Source organism: Pseudonaja textilis, chromosome 1 (assembly GCF_049901715.1).
Source record: "Pseudonaja textilis isolate UNSWEBS1 chromosome 1, rPseTex1.2, whole genome shotgun sequence".
NCBI classification, from domain to species: domain Eukaryota; kingdom Metazoa; phylum Chordata; class Lepidosauria; order Squamata; family Elapidae; genus Pseudonaja; species Pseudonaja textilis.
In genome coordinates, this window is record NC_141990.1 from 42,023,316 (window position 1) to 42,047,142 (window position 23,827).

The window sequence follows — 23,827 nt, forward strand, 5'->3', positions numbered from 1 at the left end:
ATGATATCGTTCTCTCTGATACTAATCGGAATGGACTGGAGAATAGTAGCTTGAATTTTCAATAAACCAATGATTTGTTCAAACGCTTGAGGTCCAGAATTGCCCTCCAGCCCCCTGAACTCTTCGGGACCACAAACGATAGAGAGTAACAGCCTTGACCCCGCTGTTCAGATGGGATCTCTCTAATGGATTGAATATGCAGAAGATGATTGATAGCCTCCTGCATCGGACCCCTCCTTAATGGGGTCCATGGACCTAGGGCTCCTAATGAAAAAGTTCAGGGGGAAGGATTGAAACTCCAGCGCCAAGCCAAACCTAATAGTGTCCTTGACCCACGCATCAGAAGTGGAGCTGTCCCATTGATCGACAAACAGTTTTAACCACCCTCCAATGGGAACTGCTGTCAAGGGCTCACTTGGGGTGATGAAAAATCAGCATCTAGTGCCTCTGGGGTTTCTACTATTTTGGCCTCCCCGCTGACCTCTATCAGAAGATTCAGGCCTATCCTGTCTGAGGGCCTGTAGCCTGATGTACTCTGAGATCTGGGAACTTAGGGGCCCTGATTGTAGGACCGAAAGGAACTCCTTCGAAACAACTGGGGTGTTCTGTTTTCAGACCTATGAAAAAGAGGGGAAAGTACTTTTTTTCTTGTTTCTATTTTCTATGAGGAGGGGCTCCAAGACACTGCCCAATAATTATGCCCCGAAATTGGGGCTGATGCCAACTTGCATTTATGCTTGGTATCCGCCTGCAAATGTCTGAGCCATAGCAGTCTCCGTGCTGATATGTGAGATGCCATGGCCCTAGACGAGAATTTGACTGCATTAAATGTGGCGTTGGCAGAGAACTCTGCGGCTGCCATAATTTTAGCTATGTCCTGGTGAGCTGTGACATTTGACGCAGGCAATATATCCCTCAGGTGGGAGAGCCATCGGAGGGAGGAACATGTAACAAAGGACGTAACAGTAGCTGCCTTAATAGCCCAGGCATCAGAAAAGTACACCCTACGGAGTGCTAGCTCTGCTCTCTTTTCTTCTGGTCTCAGGGCTTGCTCAGCCTCGTTAGGGAAAGTGGAAGAAGAGGCCTAGTTTAGCAGTGTTCTTTGCCTTGAACAGTAAAGATTTAAAGAGGTTGGTCTGGAATGAGGCCTTTGTCATCCGACATTCCCCGTTCTAGCGAGTCAGCCTCTGACAGACCCAAGTCCATCTGATGAATCGACACCCCCGCTCCATGGAAACCTCCTGGTCTTCAAAGTCCACCTCCTCCCGAAGGCCCTGGGCTGTTATGTTAGGAATATTGGGGAATACCTGAGATTGATATTGTTGGAATTGCCCAAAGAAGCAGGCGGGCAGGGCTCCCTCATCCAAAGCGGTCGAGAAGTGTCTGGTCCACATGGATTGCTGAACTCCAGCTGCAATGCCCCTTTGAATCGCCATCTCCATCCATTGCCTCATTTCGATGGGAATAGACTCAGGTAATCCCTCCTCCTGTCTTAGGCCGGCAGCCATAGGGGTGAAGGTTACCTCAGGAATTGGCCAGCCAGTGCTCAATGGAGGAGATGTGCCTGTGGGGGGTTGTCTAGAAACAGCCTGTTTGGGCTGGGTAGGTAAGTCCAAGAGCTCCATCAATGTGTTTGGGTTCTGATCAGCCCTAGCCCCTTTTTTCTGCCTCGCTGGCTTGTTTCGGCAATTGTCTTTCCAATGCTAGGTGCCGTCTATGGGCATCCTTATCTGCTGCCTTAGAGGCCTTTTGGGGGCCCACAGGCTTGTCTCGGGACTTACTCGGCTTGTAGAGGAAAGCGTTGTCACTTTCCATTTTGTATGATGGATTGTCTTGCCTCTGAATGTAAATTTAATTTTTTAATTTTTTTTCTTTTAATTTATTATCATTATTATTGATATTGTGGTAGAAATTTGAACTTTGGGGAGATGCCTTCCCCTGCAATTGAAATTAGAACACTCCTCCAGGAAGGTAAGACTGTATATTAATAGGAATAAGAGTTTAAATGGTGAACAGTATCTAAGGGTCCCCAGCAAGGGAAACCCCCAAGTGCTCCAATTGAGAGAAAACTCCAGATCCCAGGTCCCCAGCAAGGGAAACCAGCTATTACAGGTTCTGATGTGACTCCTTGCCTATCAGAGACAAACGTCCCGCAGTATAAATGTCACTCGCAATTTCCGACTGAATAAAAGATCCAAATGGCAAATGCACAGAAATGCCTGTATAATGAGTAGCCGTTTAGTGCCACATTAGCCAGAAGGATAGCCAAATCCAGGAAGGGCACAATGTAAAGTTACTACCTTGGTCCCCAGCAAGGGAAACCAGCGAGGAATGGAGGCTGTGGCAATTACTTTCTTGGTCCCCAGCAAGGTAAACAAACGAGAAATGGAGGCTGTGACAATTAGGTGCGAAGTTGAGGCAGCCGTTGACAAGGGCAAGAAGCAGAATCACCATTGCTACTGACTGAGCTGTCAAATGAGCCGCTACTGCAGAGGTTCCCACTCATGATCTGAATGCTGCCAAGGCTCTGACTTGAGATCTAAAAGCTGTCAAGGCTCTAACTTGCTATCTAAATGGCAAGGGAAAATGAAACGGCAAGGGAAAGTGGAACGCGGCTGCGAGTGCTCTGCTCCGATTGCAAAGAAAGTGATCAGAAGGTTAGATAAGGAGTTGCCTGAGGCAGAAGCCTCACGCTGCCTGCGGAGTGGCAGGCTCCACTATTTGAAAAGGGAAAGAGTTTTTGAACTGAGCTAGGTAACCTAATAAAGGGACACACCTAACAAATCCAAATTAAATGGGAAAGAATTTTAAACTCCAAAATACCACAAGAGCAAACCTGAATCAGACAAAAACAACCGTTCCAGTCAGGGAGTGCACAACCTCTTACCACGAAGGCTGAGCTAAAACTGGGGGACACTGAGGAGGAGCCCCGTGATGGAGGAGGAGGGTCCCAGAGTTTTAAGCCCAGCCTTTCCAGAAGAGACTGAAGCACCTTCTGGATGCTCTGAACAGCTCATGGGAGAAAGAGGAGGGGAAAACTATAGATGAAGTACTGTTTCTTCCCACTATCCAAGCATCTACAGAGAAGTTGTTTTGTCACTGTTGTATATGGTTGTTTGGGTTCTAAGAATAGAATAGAATAGAATAGAATAGAATAGAATAGAATAGAATAGAATAGAATAGAATAGAATAGAATAGAATAGAATTCTTTTATTGGTCAAGTGGGATTGGACACAAAAGGAATTTGTCTTGGTGCAAATGCTCTCTGTATACATAAAAGAAAAGATACATTTGTCAAGAGTCAAGAATCATAAGGTACAACACTTACTGATAGTCATAGGGTACAATAAGTAATCAAATCACACTAGGAAACAGTCAATATAAATCATAAGGATACAAGCGACAAAGTTACAGTCATACAGTCACAAGTGGAAGGGGATGGGTGATAAGGAGTGATGAGAAGACTCATTGTTCAGCAGTTCATCTGTAGATATGGAGGGGATTCTGCAGATTCTGCAGGTTCTGGAAGCACAAGAGGGAACTGGAAGTCCATTATTGTAGTAACCGTGGGTGTTATTCTATAAAACTGCCTATAGTTTTCTATCAGTATTTGGCAGCGTCTGTCTTCAAAGCCAGTAAAGATTGAGCAGAGGAGATTGATCAGTCATCCAATGGTCAAGCAGACAGGCCCAGCAGGTATTGTAAAGTTCTAAGAGCACAAGATACTTAGACATCCTGGTCATTCACTACAGCAGGGGCGCATTAGTATAGGAAACCTCAAGTATTGTATAAATCTGGAAAACTATATCATTTTCTGAAACTTAAACAAATCTCTTACAGAATTTTATTATGCACAAGAACAGAAGCACTGTACCCAATCTTTGTGTGTAGACAAACATAATTTACCTTGACCCTTTTGCTACTAGTCTATAGCAAACCACAAAACACTTCAATCTTTTCTCTTAAAAAGCATATCCATCAAAAGGCAGTACTGTAACATTTTAAAGTGAGTGTTCTACAAAATTCTTCACAAACAATTATAACTGATTCTTTGTTCATGTTATCCACATTATGAAAGCTGAAACATACCATAAATGTACTCCACGGGGATTTATTTTTCAATCTCACTGGGCATCTGTACCAGTGGTGGGGTTTCAAATTTTTTTACTACCGGTTCTGTGGGTGTGGCTTGGTGGGCATGGCAGGGGAAGGATGCTGAAAAATCTCCAGTCATAGGGGTATTTGCCAAGTCTCCAAACTACTCAAAATTTCCACTACCGGTTCTCCAGAACTGGTCAGAACCTGCTGAATACCACCTCTGATCTGTACCGTACAATATTACGTTTGCCCTCCCCTCAAGGATATTGTGATCAGAAACTGATACACTGTAAACACTGGATAGGAGGTCAAGAAAAAAAATAAAGACTTTGGGGAAAGCAAGGGGAAAACAGATAGAAAAACCTGGCAGCTTAACTCCCAAATCACCAGTTCTCTCAGGCACACTCTGCAAAATGCCAGGTACTCTGTAATCCAAGCCCCAACCTTATGAACATGTATCGCCTGCACATATTCAAAAAGCATTGGAAATGGAGGGCATTAACTTATTATTAGTTCTCATCCTTCCTTTGTGGCCAGTTCCAGCAGTGAAGGTAGCAGGGAAAAATGCAGCTTTCCTCCTCTACATTGTAGAGGAGTGCTTGATTCTCTCCCTAGTCCAATTTCATATTTTGTATGAAGTTACTGGTTGAGGTCATCTGTCAGCATGGGCTTAACATTACCAGTATGTTGGTGATACATAATTGTACATTCCTGACCTGGGCTGTCCATGTGATGCTATCAAGACTCTTTCCAATTGTTCTCTTAATTCTTTGAAGTAGTTCAGATTACATTAAGCAGAATCTTGCTTAAGGCTGAAAGTATTTCTCCCCTCCTCCTCTTTTTAGTCTCTGGAAAACTATGAAGAGTTACTTCTGATACGCTTCCCATGCTTTTCTCCCACCTGTGGATTGAGCTACCTCTTAACCAACCATTGACCTGGTTGCAGGACTTTCTCCCAAGGTCATTCTCACATACCATCTCATGCCTGGAGATTGTCAAGGTCTAGATTAGAAAAGGCTTTAACTCAACCCCTAGCAAGGCTAGATGGCACTAGGTTTTAATTCCCCACCCAACATTTGGAGATCTTTGCTTCTGGATGGGATTGCTTTCCCTTAGACACAGTTGATGTGCAATTTGGGGATACGTTCTGGACCTATGTCTCTTATGCAAGAAGGGGGTAGCAGCTGTGGTCAGCTACCTTGTGGACCAGTTATACTTGTTTCTGGAAAAGAAAGCTCTGTTCATGGACAAACATGCTATGGGTAGCTCCTGCTTAAATTGTTGCAAGGTGCTCTGCATGGAGCTGAACCAGAAGAGCTACAAAAGTTCAGCTGGCCCAGAATGCAGTGGAACAAGCTGTTTTGGGTTCACCTCAGTCACCTAAGTAACACTACCACTTTACAAGCAATATTGCCTCCCTGTATGCTTCTACGCTCAATTTAAAGATGTAACTGATTATTTGTTACAGGACCAGATTGACTGAAGTACCATTTGTCTCACTTGTGGCCATCCCATCAGTTCTGACACGGTAGGCATACTCAAGGTCTTTTCAATGAAACATGCCATCTTAGCAGGGCCCTGGAAACATGCCTTATTCTAAACTGATGCCTTTCTTAATGCCTCCCTCTGGCTCTGCCAGTTCTTTTCCTGCATCACCCTCCCCTTCAAAACAGTCTCTCCATTCTTTCAATTATATATGGTTCGATGAACTGAAAAACTATTTACTTATTTATCATATTTATATAGAGTCTCATAGATTGTGACTCTGACAGCTGTTTGTGTGTGTGTACACACAGAGAGAGGGGAGGAGGGAGGGAGGGAGGGATTTCAAAATAATACTATATGATTAAAAAGACAGGAAGAGAGCATCAGGTCTCATGGGCAATGGAATGATCTCATTAACTCATAATTCCCCTGAGACTCCCGGGTGTGATGATGTATCTAAGTCTTCACAGACTTGAAGAATATATAATGGGGTATGACCATCCCAAAGGCATGCAATGTACTTCCCTAGCCAACAGTGGACTTGGACTCAAGTGGTCTTAAAATTTCAGTGCTTTTTTCTTTCTCTTTCAAAAAGAGCACTAGCATCTGATCAGTAGTATTTAATAAAGGTGTGGATGGGGTAAACTATATTGCATATTTGCAAATGTCATGGTGAGGAAACCAAAGGATAAAATCATGGAGGTTGCTATAATTCTAACTAAACCCAATAATGGTTAGGCATAATAATGAGAGAGAAGACACTGCAGGACCAAGTTGGAATAAATGCTTGATGAAGGAATCCATAATGCTGTTAATTGGAGTAGAAGGTATTTTGGTTAAAGATTTGCTCTGAGGAGTCTTAGAATGGAGTATTTAAAAAAGAGAACTTCCCAGATCCAGACTTGTGTAGGCTCAGTATAACCTCTGACAATAAAAGAATGGCCAGTGGGCATGCACTCTGTAGCTTGCACTAAGTAAAGGATTTTTCACATTTTCTTTAAATTTTCTTTAAATCATTGATAAAACTTAATTTATAATTAGCTAGTAAGGTGATATTTCTCTCCCAGGTATCTAAAAGCAACTGTGATATAAATATAAGCATGAATTTTACTTATTTAAAATTTATTTAATTCAAACAGATTTAAAAATAAGCACACTAATCCATCATGGCTAAATAGGAAATCCTTATTATTTTTAAACATCAGTAACAAAAAACAGAATCTGAAGAACAGAAGTGTTTCTATTGACCTTTCTCTTTATAGTATCAGATATATTGAAAATATAAAACAAAGAAAATATGCAATTGGATTTATAGCTTTCTGCATATAATTTACTTTACAGTAGATGCAAACAGATTAAACTGTAGTTGTTATAAAGATCTAGAGAAGTTAAGAATCAATAACTTCAGCTTGACCAAAATGGATTATTCTACATCTAAACCTGCATCTGTACAATTCTAAAGATCAAAAGACATTTCTCTCCAGCTTTTAAGCTTTAAATTAGAGCCCATGTGCTAATAACATTTGTAGTTCTTCATGCTACAACAAGAGATCAAACCTCTTGCCTAGGGACATCAACAATGTGCTGCAAAGTTAGAGTAGGTATTCCCCATATGAGCATTGCACAATTGTCCGCCTATGATAAAGGTTGTGGTTTTTTTTCCACAGCATCAGGTGTTGGCCAATGCTACAGGCAAGAAATCAGCTTGACAGACTACTGTTCTGATCTAGTGTGACAAACACAATTCTCTTGTGGAAAAACAACAGAAGTGTATGAGCAGAGCATGAGAGCTTCAATTTGTAGCCACTTTGGGTCTTACACAGAATGGGTAGATAGCATTAAAGAAAAGATCAAAATAGTAAACTGTCCTTTTTTTTACACAATCAAAAGTCATACAAATCCTTTGTAAAGTCAAATTTGCCAGGCCAACTGTTCATATATCCTGTGAACACTGATGTATTAAATAATTTAGTAGCTGTACTTCTATTCCAGATTCTAGTAACTGATTTCTGAATCAACTGAGCTACTTGACTTAGATTATTTTGTTCCAATTTTCATACATACACACACACGCACACGCACACACACACACACACAGAGAGAGAGAGAGAGAGAGGAATAGGTTAAATATATTCTGTTAAGTGACATTTTTCTGCTAAAAATTTAGAAAAGAGTCAGCTCAGTTGTCTTATGGCCTAATTAAGACAATACAGCAACTTTGTCAGCATTTAAGTGTAAAAGAGGATAAACATGTTGTTAAAAATGATAGAAGAAGAATCTCCTGCAGGAAAACACTGCCCTTTTTTATGACCATAGTAATTTACAATAGGAAGTGCAGTCCTAATTCAAGGACTCGTTGTAAATGGTTCAATTTTCATGTCCATTATTGAACAATTTTTTGTTAACAAATGGGATTTAAAAATGAACATATTCCAATAGTATTGTCTCTTGCACAAAATAGTTGGATAACAAGCAGTATACACATTTTTAGGAGGTTAATCCATACCTATCTGTAGCTCACATGATATTTCTTATAAGAAATATAATTTTCTGTATTATGATGCTAAAATATGTCCCCATTCAATGCTTATAGGAAATATAGTGATACTTAGAAAGGTTTCAAAGTGATATGTCCCACTTCAACGAAAGCAACAGCATAATTCCTACATGGTACATGGAATAGGAGGGAATTAAATATGACACAAAGGATCAAGCTCTAAGTCTGGATATATGTTTGAAATCACACTGGATTATTCTTCTAGCATGACACCTCTGTTCCTCAGCAGTGAGAAATTCAAAAGGCAATTTCACACTGGACACTGGACATATCAGGTGCTTTTGGATATAGGTCTGTTGCAAATGTTTGGACTAAAATTTGGAGTGTAAAATGTTTTGTAGTGGTCAGACTGCAGGAATCTGAAACTCAGGACTGGCTTACTTTTGCTACATCCTGAACAGATACTATGCAGAATTTACTGAATAACTGAAGGGTGCTTTCAAAGAAGTTAATAGTGTAACTCCAGCTTCACACTGCGCATGAAAGGAGAAAGTAGCAAAAAGAAACTATTTACATGAGAGGGAAAATTATGGTGTAGACGGAATCATGCTATAATGCAAAGGAAAAGAATTTATAGCATATAATTATGTCAAAGACACATCTTTAGCATTTTGTAAAACTGGACTCTAAATAATTACATTTTATAAAGAACTATATATAATTATTGTGTATCCTACAATTTTTTATTCATCCCTTCAGTAAATAAATAAAAACAACAGGTTCTTCTGAATGTGATATACTCATTTGCTATTATTTTAGACCAAAAACAGAAGTACAAAACCATAAAAAGTGAATTTAATTACATCACAGGAAAAATTCTGATACTTTTCTGTGGATTTGTCTGTGACAGCTTTTTTTTAAGATGATGTAATTAATAAGAATAAAACTGAATATTGTACCAAACAACATTTCAACCTGCCTTCGAGGAAGAAAATCTAGCTTCCCCCCAAAATAATTATGCCTGAAAGTTTACATTTTCTAAGATTTTTACTAATATTAATAGGAATTCCTAAAATAAGAAAGAATATTAAGAGTGCAAAATGTCAATTATAAGCATGGTTATTTTCTAGTTTTATTCTTTAGTATAGTTCCTATTCAGTTAATTTCATTTAGGTGAATTGAACATTTTTATGATACAATATAACAAAGATGGTCTGCCCATCACTGATTGTATATCCTATTCAAGGAGAAAAAATTAGACTTTTGCAAAGCTGCTTTCAGTTGAGATAATAAATAGCTAAAAACTGCAGAGAAGAAGAAAATTGGAAATGGATATGTAGTACAGACAACAAAGAACCAGTTTGGACTAGTAGTTAAGGCACCAGGCTAGAGACTGTGAGTTCAGGTCCCGCCTTAGCCATGAAATCAAGCTGGGTGATTTTGGACTGGTCACACTCTCTCAGTCCAATCCACCTCACAGGATTGTTATTGAGGAAATTAAGAGGGAAATGTATGTTGGATAAGTTTAGCTCCTTGAGTTATTTTTCAAAATAATGAAGATGGGATACAAATAAATAAACCAGGGGTGGGCAACTATGGCCCTTTTATGAATTATGGACTTCAACTCCCAGAATTCCTGAGCAAGCATGGAATTCTGGGAGTTGAATTCCATAATTCATAAAAGGGCCATAGTTGCCCACCCCTGAAATAAACAAATATGTGAGGGGGAGGGATAGATTAGGACATGTTGCAAATCCAGGACAACTTCTCCTTTTAAATCTCTCGGGAACAATTCTCTATCTTCCCTGCCTCCATTCATACATTCTGAGATAAACAATGCATCTTTGGTCTTATTCTGCTAGAAGATTTAAATGATGGTCTAATAATTAGGTTTAGACCAGCTCTATCAAGTCTTCATCTACCTCATGCTCTTTTTCAATCCAAAACTCAATGAAATTTGAGTAGGCATATCTATGGATCTTAGCAAGACTTAAATAAGAACTTATGGGTGTTTCAATGACTGTGTCAACAGAGGACATTGGCTATTATTTTCTCTTTCAATCTCTCAGTGTTCTGTATTGTTGGTTACTTTTCAATGAATTCCTCATTATTTCAATTTAAAGAATAAGAAATATTTGCTTCAGAATTTCAAGTGTACTTTACTACCAGTATCCAAGGTAAATCTTGAACAAATAGCTTAGCATAACTCACAATGCTTAAAATGTGGCATTTTAAAATGGGTGCTGCACATATGAATAGCAAAGCCCAAGAAATGTCATGTTTCATTTAGCTAGAAGTTAAATTAAAAACCTGTAGCTTCTTTTTTAACTTCTACTATGTTAACTTATTATGATTCTTTTTCCAGTAAGATCAAGTAGAATAGTTTTGGGGTGTCAGTTTAGATAATCAGGCATTTAAAAAAATCTTGTTTCTTTTGGCAAGTAAATAAATATTTTAAATGTAATTGGTGCAATTATGTTTCATTAAACAACTTTATGTTGCACTTCATGTCATGTCAAATTTACTCTTAGTGCATTTCTTGAACATTTCAGTTTAATTGTACATAATATGCTCCCAAAATAATTATTGGCTCTACTCTGTGATAGAAGAGGCAGAACTATTGTTAAAAACTGAGCCTCAGTTAGCTATTCATGCCCAGTAACAATGACAATTCTGTTGTGTGTGGTATTCTTCCACCTAAACATCCCATCAACTCTCTTCCAATAATAAAGCACAGTAATGTCACTTTAATAATTTAAAACTTCAATAATTTTAACAACTCAAGTTCAGCCCCTGGTGATTACATGGACATATCCACATAGTTTTCTCGGCAGCAACAGAAAATTGATTTGTTATTGCCTCCTTCCAGAATGATTGTTTTATTTTCTTATTTTGTTTCTTTGACTTTTCTTGGTCTTTTCTTTGCCTTTTTGAGATCAGCCATAATCAGAAAAGTGCTGTACCACCTACTATGGACGTAGAGAGCTTATTCATATTTAAATTGTCTAGCAGGTGAAGGGAGAATATGTCAGTTGAATGGAAAACACAATGAAATGTTATTTTCTTATATATGTTCAAAAGTAATGTTGCGGAGTATTATACAAGGAACAGATCTAATAGGTACAATGGAGAACTGGTAAAATAATTTCCATGGTGGTGAGTAATTGAAGGCAATTATTTGTTTAAAAGGAATAGAAGTAGTGGAAAGAAACGAGTGGAAAGAAAGGATGTTTAATATTTATTTATTTTTGCTCAAAAATTGAGATGAATAGATTTGGCACCTTAGTTTAAGTAAGTGAAGGAGCAAACATGCTAATATTGCTGCCTTTCGGGTTAAGGAGTAGAGGCCCATCCTTCCAAAAACAAATTGTGGATCTTTCAAATAGGCATGAAGTTGTAGTGGTAGAAGACTTTAATTATCAAGAGGTGTGTATGGTAATTCTGCAAAGCATAGTCCTTCCAGGGAATTCCTGACTTGTCTTGCTGATAACTTTTTCCCTCAGAGATAGGAAGGCATGAGAAAGTCAACTGTCTTGACTTGACATTAATCAACAAGGAAGACTTAGTTGAGGAAACAGTAGTAGCAGGAACATTGGGAAAAAGTGATAATATAATGCTGGTGTTCTAGATTTTCAAGGAAATTAAAATTGAATTCTGAGAAATTCTTATTGCAATCTTAGTTTTCAAACTAATGTGCAGATTATTGAAGCCTCCCATTATTATTATGTCTCTCCATTGTGAAAATATTATAATATGGTCCAGGAAGGCATTATTCAGATAGCCAGCCTCAAATGTTATATTAATGTCTTTTAACTTCCCATGTGTTCTTATCTAAATATTTGTTACTGACCCTCAAAATTACTGGATCTCAAAGTATGTGTGCATTTCCTTTGCATGTAATGCAATTTCTCCTTTCCTTTTGTCTGAGTTGTTTCTGTTGAATGAATTGTATTAAAGACACATAACTATTTGAATCTGAAGCCAAAGCAGGTCCTTGAGGGATCATACATACATTTGTAAGAATCTGGGCCTTTTCCTGCAATTACACCTTATAAAATGGAACTCATCTGAATTATATGAAGTAATAGGATGTGAAAAAAAGAAGAAGAAATGGCATTTTTCCTCACTACTCTAAGATGACCTTATCATGATTTGCAGTTTTGCCTTGTTATCATATTGCATTACTATCAGTAATATCAGTTCAATACAGAACTGTTGGTTGATCACTGGAATGGCACTGATATCTTATCTGTTCACTCAATATATAAGATGGTATTGCCAAGGCATCACAAAAGAGGTCAGAAATACCAGTGTTTCTAAAGTAGTCAATCTGAAATAAAATATTTGCAATGAATGAACTTTCTTGTCCTTTTTTTTCTAATACAACCAGTTTCAGCTACATTTGAAAGGAACATGATTTAAGGAAACTACAATCCAGAAACATAATGATTTAAGATGCGAGGACTTCAGTGCTGAATAATCTAGAAAATAAAGTTACTTTCTGAATAAATTGCAAGGTCATTTCTTTAGTATGTCTTGTAAACATCTAACCATTATGATATATTCACAAAACAATGTAGTATAATGTAACAGCATAGTAACTAATTTGTAGTCTTATAGTTTGAACTGAAATATTTAAACTTATCAAGGGCAGTGGTGTCTGGATTGGGGAGGGTGTAAAAAAATCAAGATGGCTACTGCATGAACAAAGTTCTGCCCCCTTACATGGAGGTATATTGACAATGTACCAAAATACAATAGTGGGACTTGGATTGTTCAGCCATGACTGCTATTTTGACTTTTTTGATCCCCTTTCCTAGACATTTGTGACCAGGGGCAATTTTATAAGGAGACATGGCACTTATAAGTGCTTCTCTCAGGATTCTACCAACACTGGAATCCACCAGATTAATGAAAATCAATAATGGTGGTGAGCAACCTGTGACTTACCATATGTCTGATGGTCTGTATGAATTGACTCAGAAAAGGCCTGGAAGTCTTTTACAAAGGGGCCAGAGGCCCTGCCACTGCCATTTTCTTTTCTTAACAGATTAGCAGAGTTTGAAGGGACCTTGGAGGTCTTCTAGTCCAAACACATGCTCAGGCAATACCATTTCAGACAAGTGGTTGTCTAATCTCTTCTTTAAAACTTCAGTGTTGGAGCATCTACAACTTCTGGACGCAAGTTGTTCTACTGATTAATTGTACTAATGATCAGGAAATTTCTTTTTAGTTCTAGGTTGGTTCTCTTCTTGATTAGTTTCCATCCATTGCTACTTGTGCTGTTTTCAGGTGCTCTGGGGAATAGGTTGACTCCATCTTCTTTGTGACAGCCCTTTAGATATTGGAACAATGCTATCAGGTCATCCCTAGTCCTTCTTTTCATAAACTAGACATACCCAATTCCAGCAACCATTCTTTTTATGTTTTAGCCTCCAGTCCCCTAATCAGCAAGGCTTTTCAGGATGAATTATAGGCCTGTTTTGTCACTTTGGGCCTATAATTTGCCCTGAAAAGCCTTGTGGAGGCTATTTCCAAGCCTCTGGGAGGCCAAAAAGTCTCAAACAGCTGAAAAATCAGCTGTGAGGCATGCGCATGCGCAGTGAAGAAAGTTTGCCTGCAGCTTGCGTGCCAGCACAAATGGCTCTGCATGCCACTTGTGGCACATGTGCGATATGTTCACCATCACAGACCTATACTATGCATGTTCATTTGATTTTTCTTGCCTAAATGCAGGGGTGGGTTTCTACTGGTTCTGTCCACCTCTGTAGAACCGGTAGCTCTGAAGAGCAGCAGACATAGAACTGGTTCTATGTCTGCTGATGTTTTTGCCCACCCACCCACCTGGGCTGTTACCTGATCTTTATTTCCTGATTTTTCAACTTCATCTGCCGAACGAGGCACAGCTGCAGTTAAAAAAGCAGGAAAAGAGGGCTGTTTCAAAGGCTGAACTGGTAGTTAACCCTGTTGTATCCCACCCCTGCCTAAATATAGAACCTTACTGTTTTCACCGTGAACCAAAGTGGATGAACCATAAATCTCCGTAATCTAGCTAGCATGTAGGAATTGTAGAAGATAATGGATCTTTGACTTTTTTTATTTTGCCATATATTATCCTTATGTTAAAGAGGTTGTTCTTAAACAATGAAGGTGTAGAATGCTTTATGATGAACTTTTTATTAGTCACCCATCCAGCAGTAACATCCCCTTTCTCTTAGATTTATAAAGCACCCTATTCAGATATCATACAAGAAAGAAAAAACAGGAAAGAAGCCACCAAATTCCACCTCTGCCCTACAGCTTTTAAAACATATACATTTTTAATTTAATGGAGTGAATTATATCTTATTTTATAAATGTGATATATAATTGAAAGACTACATTTTAGATTAAAGCTAACCTGCTACCTAGCTGATTATGTTATTGGATCTTTCCTGCATCACTAAAGAGATTAAATCTTTCAGGTGGAACTCAGCTAAAATTGACCTTTACTCAACCATAAGAATACATAGTTTGAAAATCTTTCACTTTATACCCAATATTTTTGTTGTGCCTTTATCTCAATAAGTACTGTTAATCATTGTGTCTTGCACTGTTTTTAATTAGTTCAACATCTTGACCACTAAAACTCATGAAGATAGTTCTTAGCTATTGTTTCCTTGTTTACATTGTTCTATTGATTTTAAGTACATATACAGTATATACAAGCAATATATAAACCTGTATGAAAACATATTTCTTATTTATTGTCTGTGCTACATTTTTCCCAATTCCAGAATTTAAAATAAAGTATTATTACCTTTTGCCTTGACTGCAAATTCTGCAAATTTCTGTAAGTGGCAAATCATTTCTGAAAGGTAATGACTATCCAATTCTGTTTTGTTGGCAAAAAAAGAAGATCTATCTAAGTAGTCAACAAAAAGGTGAATTTGACTAGGAGACTTCATTATTTTTGTAACATTTAAAGTGGATCAGACTTATTACAGATTTTGGTGAACAGGATAATGTGGCCACACATCCAATGCTTTAGATGTGATAAACATTCTGACTCTTGGAGGAAATATAAACTTTGATTTCTATTTATTCTTATAAAAGCTATTTCTTATCATACTGCACTCTGTTCAGGCAGATAATGAAAGTAAATGTTTATTAGTAAATGGTAGTAGCTTACATGAAGATAGTTCTGAAAGGTCTTAATGAAGATAGAAAACTTGATAGAATTTTTAAAGTGTAGTGGAGTGAATAGAAACAGTGATGAGTCAAGTGAACAGAATATATGGTCCACATTAGCTATATATTTATTGAGTAATTTGCTCCCTCTCCAGTTGCACCCATGCAAAATGGGAAAATGAAAATTGGAGAGGAAAATAACAGGAAGAAATAAAACATGCTGTTCATCAAAAATGCTATACACAGCAATTGTTTCAAACAGCAAACATTTAAGAACGTGTTTACAGGGAAAGGGGATAAAAATTCTATATCTAAGACTTGAGCCATGCTATTTTATCACTGGTTTTGGAATCTTGTGCCTAACTTTCCATTCAAAATGCAGTACTGTACTCTAAATTGCAGTTATTGTTGTAACCACTGGGAAAAATACTGAAACAAATTAAGAAGAAAGTAGACAATAAGTAACTATTTAAAAAAAAAAAGTCGTAAGTTTTCAAATATGTCTCAGGGTAATTTCTGGTCTGCTTCTCTCTGAACTAATTAAACATTTTGAAATTTCTACATTTATTTTGTCTTGTTTTTGACAAGGCTCATACTTGGACTAAACTGTGTTGATGAGAAGCCTTTATTGATATCATTCATCTGCAGAGCCTCACTCCCATGTCAAATACGATTGCTGCTACCAAGCCAGAGGATGCAATGCTTTCATCAAAATGATAAAGGCATCATCATCATGCCAGTGATGCAAGCTCTGTTTTGTGCACAAATATGAAGTTACTATAAGAGAATCAGAACTTGCTTTACATTGGTGTAATGCTATTTTTGTTTATTTGTCCTTGATCCTCCTGTGGACAAATCTTACCAGAGCTGTTAGCATGGGTCAGTTAGTATAAGAATACATGACTTTAACCAATTAATCTAATGAAATAAATTTTAATAAAATATTTCAAAAAATTTAAGGAGAAGGATATCAGTTCTGAGACAGGGCTTTTCTTTTTTTAAATAATGATAATCCAGAGGATATGTAAAATGATAGAATGAGGGGGGGGGGGAGAGACACCATGAGCTTTGCTAATGATAAACACAACAAGAAATAAGATATATGAATGTTCAATTAATGAATTACTAATAAATTCAGCTGGAAAATAAAACCAATTTTCAAATATTCCCACTTTTCCCCATTACTGTATATGAAGTAAATATTTCAGAATATTATGTAATAACACCCTCCTTTTTTAAAAGATCAAGATTTATTTTTGTCTCAATGTTGGTGAAAGAGCAAAGCTGAAGCATCCATCCTCTACCTAAATGTTAACACAGTTAATCAGTCTCAATGAATGTGCACTTAAAGATAGTATAATCAAATACCAAAGTCTCTAATTGCTGGTTTTCTGCCACAGGCCATGGATGGCAGTCCTTGCTCCCTGACAGCTACCTGCAAGTTATTTCCAAAGCATGTAAAAATGTGGTTGTATTTTGGAGTTTAGCTACTGCTCATGCTTAGCACATGAATTTAATGTATTAATATATTTCACCTTCTTATACTGGTGTATGGTAAAAATATATATATTCTGACATGTCATTCCCAACAGGTTCAAAATAATTTTGCTGCTAGTTATTGTGTTACCTTCTTTCTAAAACATTCATAGCATCAAATCCCTTCTCTAAGAACATTGGACTTATATGTACAAGTAAAAGCAAAGAACCAAGACTGCAGTTACCAAGAAGAGTAGACCAATAAACTCTTCTCTGATTTCTCTGGTATAATGGAAGCAGCATATTTTTCTAACTGTAAGGGCAACATGACACAGCATTTGAGTTCATGTACTATGACACATCATGATTTATTTAACCATGGTTTACTGCATAAACCAAATTGGATAAGTTCGCAAAGTATTTTAGGCTCTAAACAATAATGATTGAATTATACCTAAATATATTATGCTGTAGTGTGATATATAAATTTAGCCATGACATTTGTCCCTACATGACTATTGTTACTCTACAACTACCAAATGCTTTCATAGGTAGGTACTTCTCCACTTGATTCCCGGCATGTCATGTCATGCTGACAAATACAAAAAGAGCCAACCCTATGGAAGCTATTATCCTAACATATAAAAGCAATTTAATGTACTGCCAAGAAATTTTTACAGGATTGATTTATCATTAGAAGAGCATGACTGTTGCTTCTTTGTATCTGAATACTGCACAACAGTAAAGATTTGAATACCACTGAAAGTATGCACATGTATCTTATAGAACTAGCAAATCAGTGTTCTAGATAGAACACTAGAAACAACGCTAAGGCAGGATACTTGAAACTTCATATATAGTCCTTTTGCTTAAAAATAAAACATCTTAAAGATCCAGCCACAAAGAATACTAACCTTTTACTTTGCTGATTTATAAATTGGCACTCACACAATTTATAATCTAAAGATGAGAATTAAGTTTGGCATTTTACAATTAGTTTTTGACAAACGTCACTAAAGTTCTATTTAATTATACTTTCTTGCCCATAGCAATGTCTCTTCTTCCATTATCCTACTCATATGCAGCAAAATTCAACCTGCAAGTGTAAGTGGGTTTGTTTTATAATTAAAAAATTACATGCTAAAATTGAGTTTATTAATAACTAAAGAATTCCTGATTTACTCATAAAACAGAGAATGCTGATTGCTGTTGTGTTGCTTTATGTTGCTGTTGTAAAACTAACTTAAGGTTGGTAATGGCATCTGATCCAAATATGTGCATTATAATTGTTTTCTTGGCATTTTCCCAGCTACCTGCTGTTTAGAATTTAACATTTTCTACCACTTTAAATAGGGGTGATTATTTGGCATTCTTGACATTGTTATTTCTCCTGTTTCAGTTTCTTGACCTACACATCCCACTTCAGAGTTAATTGCTTTTAGCTCAACAGTCTTGTCAGATGTTGATAGTGAGGTTTGTTCCTGCCTTTACATAATATCTCTGAACTGATAATCCTGTTAAATAGCAGTTCTGTAGTCTGTATTCCATTGCAGGTCTTTTTCTTTTCTTTTATTCTTTTCTTTCTCACTCCACCCACTCGTTCTAATTTTTGTATGTTTACTATGTCAACCTTCCTTAGCCCAGTGCTTTAACAAATTTAACCTGCAAAAGACATGCTGGCTGAAGATCAGGGTCTTCAATCTGAATGAAAGCAGATCTTTTGGTTTTGCTGTCCATAACTGATACATCCTTGTTTTCTCCTTTTCAGTAGTGAGTAACTGTAGTCTTCTTTCTCTTCGGAGTCTTCATCTACAGTGTCTGTCACCGTAGGTGTACATTGGGCACTCTGAAATATTTATACTGTATATGTAAGTAGGGTTCTTTAAATCCCATTTTAAAAAAGCTACAAATATAGAAATATTTAAATACCTTTCATTGTAGAAGAAAGCTATATGATAGACGTTCTATCTTATAGAAACTTGAATTTCTAAAACCACCATCACCATGAATAATTTTTTTTTTTAAAAAAAAGTGACTATAGGGAGGAGAAAAACTATTTTTGTTTCATTTGTAGCATCTACTTTCTGCTGTGGTAAATATTCAAAAATTAATGCAACCCTGTGGAAAAATATATTGACCTTTTTCAGCTTTGCCAATAGAACTGTTGTTGTTTTTTTACAAAAATTGTAGCTTCATCATTAGATACATTTGCATTTCACTTTCTTTCACTTAGCACTTTGTAATATTGTTCTAATTCTTGGCTTATACAAAAGTACAAGGCACAAACAGCCCTTCTTAACTCAAAGACGTCCTCAGACCTACTGTGATGCACACTTTTATGAAATTGATATAAATGCCAACTACTCTATCATTTGTTTAAGATGCATCAGAAACTTTTAGCACCAGGATCTAGAAATGAAATGCTAGATTCATAACAACCTCCTAAGTGTGTGATCCTCTTGGTGAGTATTTCTAAGAGGTCACTTAATAGAATTAATGGGTATTTGTTCTTAAAGAAATATTTCTTGAAAGCAGCAAAAAAAATGATGGGGGGAGGGGGAGAAATAAGGCAGATTCGCAGTTTCTTGCTGCTGAACTCTGTGGAAGATTCCTTCAAATAAATATTTCAAACCTTCATATGAATATTTTAAGCATGACAACTACATATAAACACACAGCCAAAGTGCTCAAATCCATTCAAGAAAGACTATTAAGTCATCAACCTGCTCCTGACAGGATCCACTGAATATGGCAACAGTGAGAAGTCAGGAGACAGTTGGAATCATTTCAAGACTGCTAATTTAACTTGTCTTAAAACCAACCAATGCTCAACGTGTCATCATCAATGTCATCTCATCGCAGTCTGAAAAGCCTTCGACCTAAAGCAGAAAGGTCCCCAAGTGCCACCCTTCTTGTCTACTGGTTGAAAATCTAATTGGCTCTGTTGACAGCCTTGGGAATTGGTAGGAAGACTGCTCAGTTAATCTCCAAGGGCCAGCAAAGAGCTCAGTATCCATGGCTGAGTCTTGCTCCCTGGCTGTCGCCAAATGACTCTGATGGTAGTGCACGCTCTTATGCTTCAGCTGTCGTCTGACTTCTGTTAAGTCAAATTCAATAAAGTTTGTCACTCAATAACCTGAAAGCTGCCCAACAAAACCTCTTTGATCAATAACAGCTTCCCTGCTTGCATTTGGGAAGGTGACCTATTAAAGATTAAAAATACACCTGCTAGAGAACATCTTTCTTACCTTTAAATGAAAATTCATGCATTAAAAACAGTTTAACTGTTACAAGTACATATAAATATTACATGCTGGAAAGGTGAAAGAAGATTATGGAGAAATATCCCACTTACAAGAAGACAGCAGGTTAAGTTTATATCAAACAAATAGCTTTTTGATGTACATATCCATTATTTGAAAATCCTGTCAAAATGTGAATCTGATTTTAACTAAATTTCTTCACAGATATGACAAATACAAAAATATAGTTTACTTTTAACGTAATTAAACAATGTTTTCTGCTTGTCTTTATGTGTGAAAAGAGAATCATGAAAGAAACCTACTGATATATCAGAAGGCTATAGTATCTGCAGTTAGCCATGATGGCGGAACAATTATGAAACTGCAGAGTTTGTCACAGAAAAAATCCCTATTTGCATTCCCATATCCGATTCAGGTATGAAAGTCACAGTATTTTGTTGTGATATCATGATGTCCATTTTGCCACTTACCCCCTCATACTGCCACAGATACCCCCTCATACTGCCACAGATACCCCCTCATACTGCCACAGATACCTGTGTAGAAAGCAATTGTTAATTTATAAATATTTGAATAAACTTTAATATTTAGGTTTGTACAACTGATGCTGTGACCAAGGGCGAAGCAAAGCTTAAAATAACTATATACAGATTAACCCAATAATTAACATTATATTCCTTCCCTCCCTCCCTCCCTCCCTCCCTCTCGGTGGCTTAAAAAGTATAGTTAAAACATCCATAAACACTTTCTGTTATTATTATTTCATATAGATGAAGTAGCATTTCACAAAAACATGTGATGCAAAAAGGGTAAAATCTTTAAGTTTCTCTATATCGCTGTTATGTTGTAGGGAAAATAGGAGGAAGAAGATATGTTGGATATGTTTGTCACCTTAATAAAGGTGGGATAGAAGTAAATAAATAAATAAGTAAACAAATAAATAAATGTTGGTTGCGAGAGCAAACTTTCCTCGTTTCTGGGATCTGATAACAATGAGACTGTAGCTTTAAGCCTCCTGGTCCCTGCTTCCCTTCAAAAACTAACAGTAGCTTGTTGTGATTTATTTTATGAAAAAATAAAGCACAATCCCCTGCTTCTCTAAGCTGCATTAAAGGAATCTAGAAACTTTGGAAAAGTAGCATCACATATGGGTAGCCCTGAGAATGCCCTTTTAGGATAGCAAAGAGAATACAAATGTGACCATAAATACATTAACAAATAAATATCAAGTACAGTAAATATCGTATATTTGCAAGAACACTGGAATATCATTTATAGTGTATAATTCTCCAAATTCTAAATCCTTAAAATATGAGAAACACAGAAAAAGAATATAAATGGAAGCTTTTTGCTCCTTTGGAATCTATCTCATATTGACATCTGTAAAATTTTTCAGTCATCTACAGACAGACTCAACCATATCTGCAACAAAATAGGATGACATTTATCGTTGCTAATGATACAGAATTCTCTGTGCACATAGGGTCACTAAAATGAGTACTAATCCCACAACTATCTAAGGTGCAACCAGCAGAGTCCAGGTCAACAGGCAAGCAGCCAATAATTTGGCCAGCACTGAATTTCATCTGCCTGCAGCCTCTATCTACTGATTATACAATCAATACACACCTCAGATGAGAAGAGCTAACAACTGACCCGGACAGATCAATGCCAGCAAATAAGCACTTCATGACAAAAAGTTTGATAATTACTATTTTGAAGCAGTGTAAATGTTGTTTCTATTGTAACAACATTCATGATGATACTGTTATGATTGCACTGTTATTTTAGGTTTAATGTTAGGCAATCAAGCTGCAGTGGTCTAGATATCAACAAACAGCATCAAAAGAAAACATCAAATTGTCCCTATTCTTTTGACATTGTCACCGAAACACATTTCTATGTTACTGGCCCTAAATGAATGATAATAAGTGACAATTTGGTGGAAAAATACCACTTTCACAGCTTACAAAAGTCATGAAATATAGATTGATATATGTATGATTATTCCCAGTCCACAAAGACAACAAATAGCCATCTGAGCCAGAGTTTTAAAATAAATCCGGTATTACAGAGTTGAGGGATCTTCTCCAACTTCTCTTTCATACCTTGCATTCTTGAAAGTTGTGGGGATTTTTTTTCTCCAAAACTGTATTCTGAGATCTTTACTGAATACAGGCAATATAGTACAATTTAATCCAACAGCTACTTTTAATACTATACATTTGCCTTTGGGAAACTTGAATGTTAGCTTACTGTCTGTTTGTTAATGTTATTAGTAACAATATATGCTTGCACTAGATTATTAGATTTATATCTCATCTTGCGTTCAAGGCAGTGTTTAGCATTTTCCTCCTTCTCTTAGCTTCCATAACAATCACCATGTGAAATAAATTGGGCTTAGAGTGAATGACTGGGCCAATTTGTACAAGTACTTTCTGCACTAGGATATCAGGGAGTACTGTCACATTTAACATTAACTTTCATCTATAAACTTACTTTGTGGCAGGTTTACTTCATATTCATCTATGAAGCACCAGGTCACAAATTTCAAATGAGACTGCTGAAGAAGTAACTAAGAAAAGGCCACTAGCAGGAAAGATAGCAAGGCAAGCAGATGGTTGACTTCTTTTTCCTTCAGGCTGAATATTGGCCAAAATCTATGTCTGTTCCCAGGGAATGAAGTCAATAAATCAGCCATACTGAGCCTCCATCAATGCACAGGTAAGGCAGCACTTACTCCACAGCATTGGAACTTCTGTTGGCTTATTTCTTGTCAGCTCTTTCATATTTGCTTCTGATCTTTATCACATACTTCTGCTTAAGATTAGGTGGCTGAACTTCAGAGTCTTAGATACTGTCAGTGGGTGGAGGCAAGGAATTCTGGAGGCTGACTGAATCTACCTTAAGTAGAGTGGAGTCATTGGCTCCACCATTGCTGGAATTGTTCAGGCCAAGACTATTGTCTCTGGACCCCTCCCCCCCGCCATGATTCCAGTTCTTCCCCATCCTCCTTAATCGAAGAGATGCCCAGCAGAAGCATAACACTCTATGAAAGCCAGATGTCACTGCTGACAAATCTATTAATTTTTTATGAAGTTTTGATTCTTTTAAAAATAATACTCTGCCAACTAAAAGACTACCCTAAAACAGTTTACTATGTAAACTAAAAGGCTACATATCCCACCAAGAAGAAACAACCTCATATACGGAATCAAATTGTGTTTGCAGCCAGCTTTATATAGGTCGTATGCACTAAAAACTATTCTTTACTTCTGCCAAGTAAAGAATCATGTGCAACCTAAGGACAAAAGGAACCAAGAACAGAAGTACCTAACTACTGCGTGCACATCTCCTCCCCAGACCAGTCTTTCCCAAACAGGTCCTTCCAAACCAGAAAAACTATGATGCTGCAAACAAGGAGTTTTTGGGCATCAAATAAACTTTTCAATTGCCATAAGCTATTTGATGAACTAAAACCCTGACATCATGAATTTATACTTACATATGACTCTTCAAATCAGATGGGTACAATCATTATTTTAGTTTAAACATTTTTATCTCTTACTTTCTAAGGGGGGGAAAAATCACAAAAGGAGTAGGGAGAAGCCTTATCACATAAACCAAAATATTCCATCCCTACAGATTTCTACTCATCCCCGGTTTATGCCCAGAAAACTTTTGTCCTCTCTGGCAATTGGCCCATCATGGGAAACTCTAAGGTCCAGGTGACATTTCAGTGATAAGAAAGAGAGAAGTAGAATGCCTGGAGGGGAAAAGCTCCAGATAGAAAGAACAGAGGAAGAAACTCCCTTCCCTGCTGCCTAGTGTCTGTAAG

At 37.2% G+C, this 23,827-nt stretch overlaps 1 protein-coding gene across 2 annotated transcripts in view; it reads right to left on the minus strand.

Annotated features, from left to right (window-relative positions):
• The window catches only part of CAMKMT (calmodulin-lysine N-methyltransferase), a 220,748-nt gene that overhangs the window by 82,453 nt on the left and 114,468 nt on the right, over positions 1 to 23,827 (minus strand). The window lies entirely within an intron of this gene.